The 15,093-nt window shown below is 41.2% G+C and overlaps 1 long non-coding RNA gene across 1 annotated transcript; it reads left to right on the forward strand.

Annotated features, from left to right (window-relative positions):
- The first annotated feature begins 759 nt into the window (after nucleotides 1-759).
- LOC146439323 (uncharacterized) lies at nucleotides 760-14,858 on the forward strand. The gene is made up of 4 exons (XR_014850750.1): nucleotides 760-1,008; nucleotides 11,039-11,223; nucleotides 14,383-14,524; nucleotides 14,611-14,858. It is a non-coding gene; the product is annotated as an uncharacterized LOC146439323 (long non-coding RNA).
- Nucleotides 14,859-15,093: the final 235 nt, after the last annotated feature.

Here is a 15,093-nt window from a genome sequence, read left to right on the forward strand (position 1 = left end):
GGTCCCCTTCAACTGAAATACCATATTCCATGTTTCTAATGGCACAGCCCTCTCTTAAGGAGTCAAAGATTTTCTTACCACCCCTGCCCTGGTTGGTCTCACCACCTTTCACTGTAGTGGGTTTTGTTCAGGGGATGAATCAGGGGCAGGTTGATGCCCATGAGTCTCCTGCTCCATGGCCTTGAGCCAGGCAGGGCTGCAGGAGCACTGTGGAGGGGTCACTGGTTTTGGCAGTTGAATGATGTCAGGAAAAGCTTTCTTGGGCTCAAATCTCTGTGCTAGAAGAACCTGTCCTTGTCCAGAGGGGAATCCAAAGAGTCTTGCAGGAAATGTCATTTGCCAGGTCCTCAGGGAAATGAACATTGTGTCGGTACTGCGTGGCTGGAGATGTCAGACCACTGGCATGCACCATCCCCTGGGGCCTGTTTGCTCAGAGCATGGGGCACTGAATCACTGATGTGGATTCTTGGAACTATTCTGTTCCTCCACAACTTGATCTACTGTATTGCAGAAAAACTTAGAAGCCACAAGAGATTTTTGAAGTCCCATTGTGCCCTGCATCTTATAAAAAATGGTCTAGTCTCCATTGCAAACTAACTCAATATAAATAAGCTGCTATTATACTGTATCAAAGGATACTTAGAGACTTTCCATCATTCTCAAGATGGAATATGGAGTGCCAGCATACAGAACTCATCATAGTGCATTTTAACAGGTGTCCAAATATTGATGATGTCAGTGGTTTGACCTGGCAGTCTTGCAGTGTGCAAATCACTGCTTCCACTTTAGCAAATGCAGGTTTAGAGCATTTCTGACATGTTCCAGCGCAGTGAGAAGAGGATCCTGGAAGTCACAGCTGAGGAGAGGGAGACCCCAGAGGGACATCAGCCCCAAGGACAGTGATATCTGCTTTTCACCAGCTGCCAGCACTACTGATCCATGTGGGCTGGGCAGGGCAATGCTGCCTTCCTTATGCAAGTCAGAAGAGCAAGGGAAGCAAATTGCCAGGTAAGGCTGTTAAGTATTTCATTCTCAGCTGAACCAAGAGGTATCAGCTCCAGACTTAGAGTGATAAAGTCAGAAGCTTCAAAACCAGAAACTTGTATTTTGTAATACCCAGCAGAAGAGAAGGGGGGATTAAAATAGAGATTAGTCCACGTTGTATCTTGAAGCTTGGATGCATGCCTGTAGCTGTGGTTCTGAATTGCTTCTCAAGCTGAAGGCATGTGGATGGGAAATCTTGCAAAATATCAGATCTCATGGGATTTCTGCCTTTTAAAATTAGCCATGGTGCAGGATTTGGGCACTGTCAAGACTCAGTTCTGTTTTGAAGAGGAGACTTACTTTTAAAATGAGACTTACTGTGAATTTGAATTGGGTCTTTACACAATACTTTTTCCAGGTGCTGCAATAACCCCTATTAGTGCAGCTACAAATAAAAAAGTACTTAGGATTATGTAAAATTTGCAAAAGCACTGTGTATTTCTGGTACTGAGCCACAGCATAGCTTCTCCTGGCACTGCTTGTGCTTATGGGACCTGTGGAAGCATATCTAATGCAGAGCAAGCAGGAGTTGTGGTCACCATGGACTGTCTTAATGTGGGGGCCTTTGGCTGTTAAGAAAAAGAAAACTCTTTTTTTGTTTTCTTTTTGCAGGCTATTTCATACACTTATTTTATATTGCTTTTAGTTCAATCACAAGTATTTGGAGGAACATTAAGGCACAGCGATTTTTAATATATTTATTATTAAATACTTGTATGTGAAGGCTTTGTGGATGGTTTGATGACCTTTATACCACATTGTAACATAATTTAAAGAACTTGAGGCACATGAGCACATGGGAATATCAGAATGACAATAATCAGTTTAATTTAAGGCCTGTGTAAATTCAATCCCTTTACATGGAGAAGAGTTGTGCAATGTACCATGCAGCTGGATGTCAGAAGATTTAGCCCTGCACCTTGAGACAAGGATCTCTTGACCCAGCATGAACTGTGATCACTTTTCAGCATGGCCTGGTCAGGTTTGGGACAATATTTGTGGGCATGGCAAAAAGGGCATTCTTTGCTGTGGTAGTCTGTGCCAGATCCCACTCCCAGGCTTTAGTATTTTGGAAGCGATAGGACTTCTCAACAAAACAGGTAGAATTGTGGACAGCTTCAACCTGGGCAAAAGAGTACATTTCAGAAGCTTGTCTTGGTAATGATAGAGAGATCTTACTTGATTTCAAAGCAATATTTAATTGCATCAGACATTTAGCAAAAAAAGTCTGTATTTGACAAAGTTATAAACAACTGAAAGTAGGACAATGTGAAGGAACATACCATGCAGCTTGTGCTAATAGGTGGCCCTACCACAGTCTTCAGAAATTCCTTGATACAATCAATTGGTTGAACACTTAGCATATCATCTCTCAAACTGTATTAATACTTTAGTTGTTTACTGCTTAGTGTGTATTTGGGGTGCAGATTTGGAGACTACAGCCTGTTCCCACCAGTATTACAAGTTTTCTTGTGCTTCAGCTTTGCATGCCTTCAACTCAAAATTAATTGTCCATATTCAAGGTATGTCTTAAACAAAGACTTAAACTCTCCTGGATGTCCTTGTGGCTTACCCAGGTAAGCCTTTAAGTTAAACCCATGTTTGTTTGCCTCCATCAGTATATTTTAGCATGTACTTACTAACTGGTCATGTGCTATAGCATTGGAATGAAACTTGGAGTTTTTCTGAACATGGACATAAGTTTGGTCATTTTCTTATTTTAGATTTTACAGCTTTTTGGGCTGTTTGGAAGTAGGTGTTGTACACAAAATTATGGTGTTCTGTATAATCTATTTCTGTAGGAAAAGGAACATATTTTCCTACCTATTATGGAATGCTCTGATGCAGAGGACAGTTTATTTCTGGCTCTATTTTTTTCTAAACCCTTTTTTAGTGCTGTCAGTCTTGTCCTGTGTTATTAGGACAGTTTTCAACACCACCTACTCTTAGTTGTAAAGCAAAGGGAGAGCTTAATTTTTCATTTTGTGGGGGTTTAATTTTCAGTGTTGAATTTTTTCTTGATACATGATGTAAAAGAAACCCAGAAAAATTCATAGATCTTGCTAATCAAATGATGCATTTACTGCATTCCACAGAATTGAAAAAATGTTTTCAAAATTAGAAAATGAATCATTCAATTGCAGAAAGGTTCAAGTGGTACATTTAAGTCTTACTAAAGCTTTCTGTTACCAACTTACATACTGATTTTTTTTCCCCAAAGCAGCCACATTTGACTTGCAGCTGCCCAGTATTTTTCAGAAATTTACAAGTCTAGTTGGGTGTCATACAAGGTTTCTTTGCAAATAAGCAAACGCACAGGACTTCATAGACAATGAAATCCAACTATTCTGTCTTCATCAGTCCTTTCCATGTTGGTGTGAGTGTTTTAGCTGGTCTACCTGTGTCCAAAATATGTTCTTTCATTGTGTGCTGGAGAAGGTGCTCTCTTTCCATCTTTCCATGGTCCTAGCATGAAATCTTGCTCACACTGGTGTTGTGTCAGATGTGTAGAACACATCTGCCTTTCAACAAGCAATTAGGTTTATGGAAATAATGTCTTCTGGAACTGGAAATTTAGGTTAACAGATTCAGGAGCCCTTATTAGGTAATACCTAGTGTGACAGAGCAGAGCTCTTGAAACCACAGCGCCCAAACTTTGAAACTGCTCAGGAGTAATTTAGAGCATCCTCTCAAAGTCTGGATAATGTAAATGCTAATTCCCGTAAGGTACAACGTGGTATTTCTTTTGTGCTCTGACCTTATATTTGACTGATACTAAGTAAATTCTATACTTACTCATATGTGTGCACATCTTTTAAGAGTAAAAATCCAGAAATCATCTGTCTAAAGAAATGCATTTAAAACTAGTCAAAACAAAGAAAGTTTATAGTGGCAGAGTCTTATTTTTAACTTGTGCATCTTCTTCAAGTGCTTCCATCTTTTCCAGTCTTTGCACTTTGAAGTCAAAGAGGATTTGGGATCATCAGAAGTGTGTTTCCATCAAGTGTGAGGATACTCCTTTAAAAGTGGAGATCTAAGTCTTCTAGAGTTGGCTGGTTTTGACTGGCCCTTGCTGTAACACCCCCATACAATGCTCTCCCTACAGAGCAGCCCAAAAATTGTATCACAGATGCACACTCAACATTTCAGCTTTATGAAGGGTGTCATACAACCAAGTGCATTTTTCAGAGGCCTTGGGTCTCACTCTTACCTGCATTTGCAGGGTCCATGTGGGAGACACAGTGTTCCTGAATCCTCTTGAGAGAGCCACTTGGATAAGGAAAAACAATCTTTCCAGCTTTGTAACCTTAACAGTATTCCTTTAGAGTAAAATATGCATGACATCTGGAAACAATTATTCTTTTAAAAATCACTCAGCACTGAAAATGAAAACTAATAAACACTGAAGTTTCCAGTTATTCAGCAGTCTGGGTGACCCACACTAGAACAAAGTCATTTCTAGAAACCCTGAGCAGGGTGGGCACAAAGTTGGTCTTGGATCCTAAAGCTGACCAAGCTGTTCTGAGACAAAAACATAACATTTATATGAAATGAGGTGCAAAGAGTGGTTTTCTTTCTGTTTTTTTGTGGGAAGAGAGGGGAATACAAGGAACTGGGTCACACTAGCAGACCTTGTCTATCAAGGAACTGAGCACAGAATTTATGGATTTCGAGCCAAATCATACTTTTTGGTGATATGACTCATACTTATCTGGGCCTTTTAAGAGTCTAATGTAGGACTGTCAAAGGGTTGGAAAGACCTACAGTGAAAAACTAGTGTGACTGGAGTCTGCTGGGCTAATGAGGGAGCATGAATGCTCTGCTGGTCTTTGCTGACAGAGTGAGTGTCAGGACATTTCAGACGGGACAGATGCTGAAGCAGATCCTGATTGATTTAGATCTCTCTAAATGTTGCCTTCAACCTTTCCACAGTAATTTGGAAGGTAACTGGGAGCTGCTATCTCCTCCCTCAGCAACATTAAGGTGTGCCCTAATACCGCAATTCCTAGATTAATTATTTTGTTCAAAAGACCTGGAAGACTGTGGGTCTTTTATTAGCCTGGTTGCCCATGGAAAAGAAGTTTACCTGGTTATGGTGTGTCAGTCTGCCTTCTGACCACTCTCAAGACAAAAGTACTCAATTCTGTGAGTTTTGTGAAAACAGGTGGCTGTGTAGATGGGAGAGACCCAGGAGCAGTGGGAGCTAAGCAGTGCTCATGGGCAGCAGAGGACTTGCCCGAGGAAGGAATCTCTAGGGAGATCCACATTGTGCAAGGGTGCCCTGGTGGCACAGACAGAGCTGCAGGACATGTGGGGCTAGCAGTTCCTGGTGGCACTGCCTTGTTTTTAACCCCAGCCTTGCCCTCTGCACACCTCCCAGAAGTGGGCCTCCCTTCTCCTCTGTGTGCAGAAGAGCAGTTTCAGCAGTTTTCATGCCATGTTCTTGCAAAATCTCCCTGTCTTGGGGCCTTTCTGACCCCTCCAATTCCCTCCAGCCTTTTGCACTTGCATAGTGCTCACTCGACCCAGGCTGGCATTGCCTTGCTCTGGGGAAGTCCCTTTTGCAGTGCAGCTTGCTGCTGCAGTGTGTAGAGCTTTCTTGGGCAGAGGTGGGATGTCAGAGATGGGATGTACTTTAAAATGATGCCCAGTTGCTCTGTTTTCTGATGATGGTAATTTTGATGAGCATTGTACTACTCAGCACCAGGGGCTTGATGAACTCCCAAGGTGTTGCACTGTCTTGATGAAATATCAGTTGAAGTCCAAGGCCTTTAAGTGCCTCACTTGCCCTGACGCACTCTGAGATGGAAAAAACCCTGATGCTACTCTGTCAGACAGTATGATAGATGGTTAAACGCCTTCTCCTGTTTTACTTAAGACAGGAAAAAATTTATTATCAGAGCTACAGGAAGCCCAACTGCTTAATGGTCATGAAGATCCTTCAGTACCTGCTGTTCTCCAGAAGGACTAGGTGGTAGTGCTGATGAACATATTTGTGCTGATAAACATTATGCGCAATTTGCATGCCAGCTGGATCAGCTACTTACTTGCTATTCTTTTTGCAACCATAATTTTTATCATAAATATTTTCCAGACGTACATCAGTAGCTCATATCGCTTGGCTGGCAAGTCTAAGACAAGACTGTCTTAGTAAGCCAGACGGTTTGTACAAAACAAGCTGACTCTGTACCCCAGAAAGTGGTCATTTCCTGATTCTTTTGAGTCTCTGAGCTCTTTCTCAATACCTATGGTACATCTGCAGGCAGATTATGGCAAGAATGTTATAACTCCACAGGCATTAATGGAGGAAATGGTATTTTGCTAGCTTACATTAAACCTCTTGCCAGTGAAGTACTATTTTTAAAACAACTTCAGGTTGGATGGGTGTTGGAGGAAGCATTTAGCACCCCAGCTCTTCATCTTGAGACTGCAGTTAGCAGCTGCAGTAAAATATGCCACTAAAATGTAGGTGACACTCTGTGTTGCACTTCCATAGAGAGGATCTGGCAGCGAAGGGTGACTCCCATGACTACATACCCGTGATCTGTCTTGGTGAAGAGGATGAATAGCAAGATGATTCACTCAAATCTGATAGTGCCTAGAAGTTATGATTAAATAGCCATGATTGATTAAACAGCAGTGATGGCTCCAGCTCTATGTGTCATAGACATTTATTTACTGTTTTTAAATCCTAGCCCTGTTGATAGCTGGTGTGTTATCTAAACTATTTCACAAGGGTTTGCCAAAGTGTGTAAGAGTCCATCTGAGAATTGCTGTGCTTGGGTCATTTTTTTAGATCAGGGGTGCAGTGAAGAAACAGCTTGTCCAGTTCTAAATATACTGTCCTTGACAGACGTGAAATAAGCCCACTGATTAAAATAGCTGCCTAGTTCCCAGTTCAAGATCTTACTGTATAACATCAGTGTTTGGCTGCCCTTCTGATAAACTTGGAGAAGGACTGATTTCCATTTTGTTCCTTTCGAAAGGGAAGAAGTTGAAGGATTGTCATGCAGCAGGAATGCACTGATTCTAAGAATTTCTAAACAAGACCCACTGCATTGTGAATGGCAGCAGGAGCCAGGATTTATAGGGAGATTACTTGGTTAAACGTAGCCTGAAGGATTGAAAAATGAGCTACCCAAAAAAGAAATTTGTTGAATATTTTGGCAGTGAAATGGAGTGGCTTAATTTATGAGCAATACCAAGCTATCTTTTTGCAAACAGATTTCTGAGAGTAATATTTTTCTCAAATTGTGCCTTTTGGAGGTGCAGCTCTTGGTGAGATGTATGATTATACTGATTGCTCATGGCACACAATGGTACAATCTCTCTTTTTCTCTCTATGGCCAGGTTGACTGCTTGGTGGAGCATCAGCTGCCATACCAGGGGTGGTGGTGCTTTCTTGCCTTCGGCTCTTCTTTAACTGTTGGCCAGAGAGAGTGGGAAGGAAGGCTGGCTGCAGGCGTGCTGAGCCCTGAGGGTCCCTGCTGCAGAGGGGCATAGTGAACCACGGTTGAAAGAGATACCACAGGTCCCTGATGAAGCTGAGCAGGTGTATTGCAGGTTCAAGACCAGACTGAAGAGATTTAAAGGCATTTTGGTCCCTTGGCTATGTCATGCAGTGCCAGAAACATAGTCCACTTGCCCCTCTAGGTGCCACCCTCAGTCACCCACTTATGTGGCTGCCGTAGCCTGGGACAAGTGACTATGAGTCTTCAGGAGTTAGAGGTGATGAGTCCCAGGCAGTGTATGTAAAGGTTGTGGCTGAAATGATGGCTTCATTTGAGTCTCTAAAATTTTTGCTATTGCCTTAGTAAAATGTCTAATTTTCCTGTGATAATTTGTGTGTCTGTGCACTGGCATATGTGTATATGTAATCTAAGTTCCCCACAAAACTGCTTTCCATTGGTAAAGCATCCTGTATGTGCCAGTTCCTCTGAAATTTTCCATTCAGCTATCTGCACAAATTTAATAGTGTATGTCTCCAGGAGCTTTGTTTTAGCCCATGTGAAGCTGACTGTCTATAATGAAGTCATGAGTTATTTGCCTAAAATAAGAACCCAGACTTCAAAATAGGAAATCCAAAACCAAACCCACAGCTATTTTTTTCAAGTTCTAAAAAAAATTCATATTTCCTTTTTAAATGATTCTCTCACCACTTAGTATGAACTTGCAATTCTGCAAGACACGGAGAGCTTTTTTAAGCAGATGCTAAACCTGAAGGCAGGGGAAGATCTAAGCAAGTGCTTAAAGGTGACCATGTGCTCAGGTGCTTGCTGATTTGGGACAGAGCATTCAATGTTCTCCTGAGCTGTATCTTATGTTTCAAAGAAAAAACCTTTGTTTTGCTGAGTGGTGAATTTTTACTTTGCTGTGTGCTGAGAGCTCAGGATAATCCCATTTGGAAAGAAGCAGAGAGAAGGGAAGGTTACACTTGGGAAAAGTTATTTTCAGTACCTCTGTTTTCTCTAACCCCATTTTCCTAATTACGATCAGCTAATGCTGACAGACTCGTTCACAGAAATTAAACCCCATTATACAGTTACAAACAAGTCAATGAGGCCTGGAGTTGGACCCTACCTGAACATAAGTAAAATAATGATCCCCTGTGGCTTTTAATTCCTTTTTATTTAGTTTCTTAATTGAACCTGTACTGTTTTTCCTCTGTAATTGATTACCACACAGAAAAAGTAATGAAACAGAAAGCTTTATTTTCTTTCCAGTGATCTTTATGGTTATCATGGAAATGTTTTTACTGTTTCCTTTTGGGACATAAAAGTTCTCAATATAAGCAAAGGGAAATCAGTGTTAGTTAATTGAAGGCATTTACATGGTTGGAAGATTAAAAGTTGGGGGGGGTGTATTGTTTTGGTTTTTTGGCCTGAGATTTTTCTGGGATTTTTTCCCCCCTCTTCCCTGCCCCATCTTCCCCCAGTAGATCAGCTCAGATTCTTCAGAATGAGAATTTATCTGACATTTTATTGTCCCTTTTTTTTTAAAGCTGAATCACAGAATCTGGGGACCTGGTCCAAAACCCACTGAAGCCAAATGGGAATGGTTCCATCTAATTCAGTGGCTTTGGATCACACCATAGAAGCAATATTCAAGACACATTTATGTATGTATGCACACACACAGATGCCTATCTGCTCCACATCCCATTTGTAATAACTGGGATTAATTTCTGAGCAAGATATGGAAGGAAAGTTTGGATTTTTTTCCCTGGATTTAAAGATAAGCTGATGATAATTCTCAACTCAGTTATGTCCTTTACATCTCATTCTTCTTGTACTTCTCTCTACTGCGTTAATTTGTGAGGCTTGGTTTTTATAATTTTGTACATGTTACCCCTTCTCTTCTTGCTCTTTTTCATTTGTGTCTCCACTGCCTGTGGCAGGACAAGGGTTCCACGGACACAGTTCACCCAGTGCCCAGCACTGCACCCAGCTTCCCTTCCACTTCACCCTTCATGAGGGTCTTGGGGATATCTCTGTGATGCACAGAGCTGGCTGAGAGTTAAAGGACTCAAGCCTGAACATCCAAGGCAGTTGCCAACTTTCCCCACCCCTTACCTTTGTGCATACAGTTTTTTTAGCCTTGGAGCAATTTTAATAAAGACTATGTAACAACATAGTTTTGGCATAGCATGAGCAACATTATTCCATCTGTTTCTACTGAAAATGTAAAAATGTGTTAGTATAACATTAAGATTCCAGTTTTTAACCATTAAAAATCAGGCAACACTGAAGTTACAAACCGCTTTTCAAAGCTATTTAGTTCTTTTCCTTGCCTTTCTCTTTTTGGAACTCCAGTTCAGATGCCTTTAAAAACTGTCTTGTGTTCAAAGAGTTTTGAGCACTCATCCTTAGAAACAAAGGCTCTCTTAGGTATTTCAGTTTGGGCAGCCAAAATTATTGCTTTCTGTTGGAAGTGTTGCAGAAGGGATGTTTTAAAGAATGTTTAGTCTCTTACTGTAGCGATGAAGGAGAATTGTAAAACATTCATCGTAACTTCTATGAGAATTAACTTTACATTAGACAGAGGGCTTGAGCATGCTAACTTTAATATTTTGCCAAACTCAGGCTGGTATAAAAAAGAGCTTAAAGGCAATATTCGGTGCCTTTCTGAATTGGGACCTTAACACTTCTCTTTCATTTGATTTTTTTGTGTGAATAATTATAAAGATACATCCAGCAGAGTTTTCACTGAACATCACATTTTAAACAGTGATGATAAAATATCCTGTCAGTGTGATTGTAGTTATTTGTGCCAAAAGTCTCATTTTTAAGAGTTTTGCTGGTACAGTCAGGAAACAAAGTGAAGCAGCATGTGGCTTCCTGGCATTCATGCCTACTGAGAACAGCTTTCACTGTCAGTGCTGCAAACTCAAAACAATGTTCACAGGAAGATATCCATCGATGCAGAATAATATTTAGCAAACATATGATGCTGTACAAACAAGTGATGAAGGAGTGAACAAGAAAAGGTTCTTTGCTGAACTTGATTCTGTGAACCAGGAAGAACTGAGGTCTGGAGACATGAGGTCTGGAGGCAGCTTTGGCTGCAGTGACCATGGAGCTGTGGAGTTGCAAGACCCTAAGAGAATGGAGCAGGCCAAAAAGCAGGATCACAACCCTGGATTTCAGGATAGTGAACTACACCTGTGTGATGGTGCATCCTCCCTTTCCACCCACTTTTTCAGGCTGCACTGCGATCTAAGATATGCTCATTAGGCCTCAGCCTTGACGAAGAGCACGTGGGCTCAGCTTCTCTTGTGCTTATCAGAAACACTTTCTGCTTCTAGACCTCGTGCTGTCTAACCAGTCCCTGCTTTTTCATTTTATGAACAGCCTTGAAACTTTTTTCTTTTTTTGCCTGAATGGCATAACATTCTTGTTCTCACATTTTCAAAAAAGGTTTCTGACCCAAAGTGCAGCCAGGATGAAATACATTGTTATGACTAAATCACTCTTTCTTGTGGTCCTATAAACAGTGATCCAAAAGGAGACCCTTTGAGCTCTCCTGGACTGCAAAGGGCTGTGACCAACAACCTTCTTCTGAGTGGGGCCTCTCACATTTACTGCACTCAGAGGATTGCTGAACAAGGACAGATCCTGGAGCCCACTCCTTGACCCTCGACTCATTGCCCATTGAGAAGATGCAAAGGCTTCTTATGAAGTGAGTATTTTACTACCTTTGTGGAGAATTTTTTACAGGTACATTGTACAGACTCCTTATGTGTGCATGCAAGTGTGCATATGCTGCATCAAATATGGAAGAAATACTGCTCTCCAAGATTCTTAAGTACTTCAGATATGTAAGTTAGTCCTGTAAATAAGTTACTGTTGTTACACGGTGCCTCCTATGTGAATTCATTGCTAAAGTGTTAAGTTAAATTATAAGTTAAGTTAAACGTTGCTAAGTTTAAGTACTACAAAGTTTCAATGCTGTTAAGTGATACCAGGCCTTTAGACTGTATTAGACACAACCACACACACAGATAGTTATGGTTTTGTTTTGGTTTGGATTGATTGATTCTGGATTTTTGTTAGTTGCTTTTCCTCAGTGTGCCTTAGCCATTTACTAAGTAGCAGAGTGAGCCTTGCCAACAAACTTTGTTGTGTTGTTGCTTTTATATTAAACCTGTTTTTACTGGTACCTTTGCCAGTGATTGTTAAAGTGATCTCAAAACACTCATTCATTACAATCCCTTCAGAGATCTGCTTGGAAAAATCCTAAAGAATATGGCCACAGAGAGAAAAGGAGTCCTGGAGTGATGGGTGCTCAGGAAAGGACCATCTCAAAGTGTAGAAAATCAAGCAAAAGTGGCAGAAAGCCTGTTTGCATGAGCAAGGAGTGCCAGACTAAATTCAGACATACAAAGGAAGTGTATGACATTGTAGAAGGCTGCTGGGTTGATTTTAAAAGATTTTTCCTTTGTAAATCCATGATGACTGTTCCCAATCACATTCTTATCCTTTATGTGTTTGGAAATGTCTTTCAGGACAGTTGCCTCCATCAGCTTCCTAGGGACTAAGGTGAAGTTGACCAGTCTGTAGTTCCTCAGATTTTCCTTATTACCATTCTTGAAGCTGGAGGAATATCTTTTCTGCTCCAGTCATCAGCAGAAATTGTATGAATTCAAGTGTCTGACTTCTATAAAAGTATTTAAAATTTTCCATAATATTAAATAGCTCAAGGCCCCTCTCACATATATTCTTGGAGTGTTACTGTATTAAGTTCATCCTAAAAAGAAATTCCATCTTTTTAATAGATATTCCAGGTAGGTACACTCAACACAGAGCAACTGCAAGTGAACGTTATCACATCAGTTGATGTGTGCAATCCATTCAAAATAGCTTGTACGTAGCTTATCCAAAACTGATAAGGTATCATGATGGTTCTGAAATTATTTTGGTTGTGGTGGTAGAAACAGGGGGAGTTGTTTTTTACCCTTTTCATTTTCTTCTGAGTGTTTTATTTTTTCTGTTTATGAGGCAGTGGAGTGTGTCCAGGTTTGGGCAATGAAGCTGGTGAAGGGTTAGGCATTGGAACAGGCTGCTCAGGGAAGTGGTTGAGTCACCATCCCTAGAGGTATTTAAAAGAAATGTGGATGTGGTGCTTAGGGACATGGTTTAGACATGGACTTGGCAGTGTTGGGTTAGTGGTTGGACTTGATGATCTTAGATGTCTTTTCTACCTTAAATGATTCTATGAGTCTACAATTTACTGTGGGTGCCATAACAAATCATAGTAAGAGAGAGAAAAACGTACTGTGGCTGCTGTGCTGTCTGATACAGCTTGCAAAAAGTCTAAGTGTGTGCTGAGAAGCTCCCTCTCTGTTCCTCCTCAGCATTTCTGTGAACGTGGCTCCACTTGCGCTCCCCAACACAGAGTGCACATGTATTGGCAGCATCTCCTGCAGCTCTGGGCTGGCCCTCTGAGACCAGGGTAGACCTGTTCCCCAGTCTTTGACAGTGCTCCTCCCTGAGATGGGCCTCCAGGGACCATTCATGTCTCCCTGACTGCTGGAACTGGCTGCTCTCAACTCTGCTTTTTTCATGAGGTGTGACTCATCAGAGTCATCAAGCAGCAACCTCGTAAAAATGGCTTTTCTAGAGCCATGGAAACCACAAGATCCCATTACAAGCCATTTCATTTTCAGTGACTAACGGAAGGTCAGCAGTAATGAGACAAGAGGAAATTCTTAACTCTTTCTCAGGTTCCCTTTTTCTTCTTTAGTAAAAACAAAGCTTACTAGTAAAAGAAATTCAGCTCAGATGGGTATTCTTTGTACACACTTCACCAGTGCCTGGCTAGTTGACAGGAGACTGCCAATTGTCTGTACAAGTTTCTAGGTTTTCCTGCAAAAAGTATTTGCTGCTTGTAAGATATATCTCAGCTAATTCAAAGGTCTCAAAACAGCGCTTTTAAAAAATTCTTTTTCATTTCCATTTGTGATTTTATAGCTCATGTAAGTGAAAGTGGTAAGGAGCAAAGGATCAGGGTTTCAGACTGGATTCATGAGCAGATAAGCAGACCTTCATGACCAGACAATAGAACAAGCTGGTAAAGTCAGTGTAGCCAAGTCCTGCAGTTAAAATCGCAGAGTTGGGAATCTGGAAATCTCACTCATTAATTTAATTGCAGCAAATTAGGAAATGAAGTGGTAAGAGGGCAAACAGACACAGAAAAACACTTCTGAAATTGAAAAAAAAAAAACTTGAGCTGCGTGTGCTGTTGGTCCTATTAATATGATTCAACGCAGGCGCTTTCAGACCTATGCAAAGATCTTGTAAAATTGATGTGAGCAGTATGCTGGAAAATTCAGAGTCATGGGACTCATAAGCAAGGGCTAGGAACTAAGCTTTTGGCTGGCAGGATGGGCAGTGTAGGACTGTAAAGTTGTGGGCTGTGGAATATCATATACACTTTAATTATCAAGGGAATTTTACTGTCTGTTGGGGGTCTATTCAACTTAGAACCATTGTACACATATGCAAGAGCCTGTGGTGTAATGGGCTCTGCATTGTGCTGAATATTGCAGGAGAGCCGTTGCTGAGGTCAGAGACCTGCCCAGCCAAGGCTTCATTAAGTGACCCTGAAGTCAGCACAAGTATGTGTGATACAGTGCAAAGAATTGTGTCATATTTTTCTCCCTCATTCCTTATCTGACATTCTCCTGTTTTCAGCTCAGTGCAGGCCTCAGGGATAATGACAGGTGGATCCTGGACTGGACAGTGCCAACTTTTACTTCATGCCTGTTGGCTACTGATTGAAATCAATGGCTCTACCTCAATTTACAGCTACCTCAATCTACCTCTGCTCAATTTACAGCAAAAAAATATTTGGTCTTGTTTGGATCTACTCAAGAAATGGCACTTCTTCACTTTCCCACCTTATAAAATCTCCAAGGGTGTCCCAAACTCTCCCATGGCTTACCTTCCACCTGGGGGAGAACAGATTTATAGAAGCACAGGTAAGAGGGATGATTTTTTTTTTTTTTAATTTAGTTCTTCATTTGCTTTTGTATAGAAAACTTCTAAAAATGGCTTCTAATTGCAGGTGAGGAGACAAATAAACACCTGCATAGTTCCTCCCAGCCACAGTCTGCAGGAATTTAGGAAGCTGTGTAACCACAGTGATCATGCTTCTTCCTTGCCTCAAGTAGCTGGTACCATTATAGAAGTAATTTTTTGAAATTTTGGCCAAAAAATCTTCTGAAAGCTTTCTATATGGAAAGTATGAAAAGTAGCAAGGATTTTAATTCCAACCTCTGAACGTTACATGGCCTGATGTGGGTGAACACCATAATTCAGAATCAGGCATGGTATTGCCACCTGGTATTGCACCTGACCTCTGGGCCAGAGCATGTTGTCCCAGGTCCAAAAACCAGATCTGCTTTCCAAGCCCAGTACCATGCCCATCTGGGGTCACCAAACTGTGAGGTCTTGTGGATGCTGTAGAAAAGCTGTGAGTCACAAACCTTATATCTTGCAGCGTCATTTAGTGTGGGTTCCTGCTTAGGGCTATATAAAAGCAAAGGCT

This window comes from Lichenostomus cassidix, chromosome 3 (assembly GCF_008360975.1).
Source record: "Lichenostomus cassidix isolate B80296 chromosome 3, HeHo_3.0, whole genome shotgun sequence".
Lineage (NCBI taxonomy): Eukaryota > Metazoa > Chordata > Aves > Passeriformes > Meliphagidae > Lichenostomus > Lichenostomus cassidix.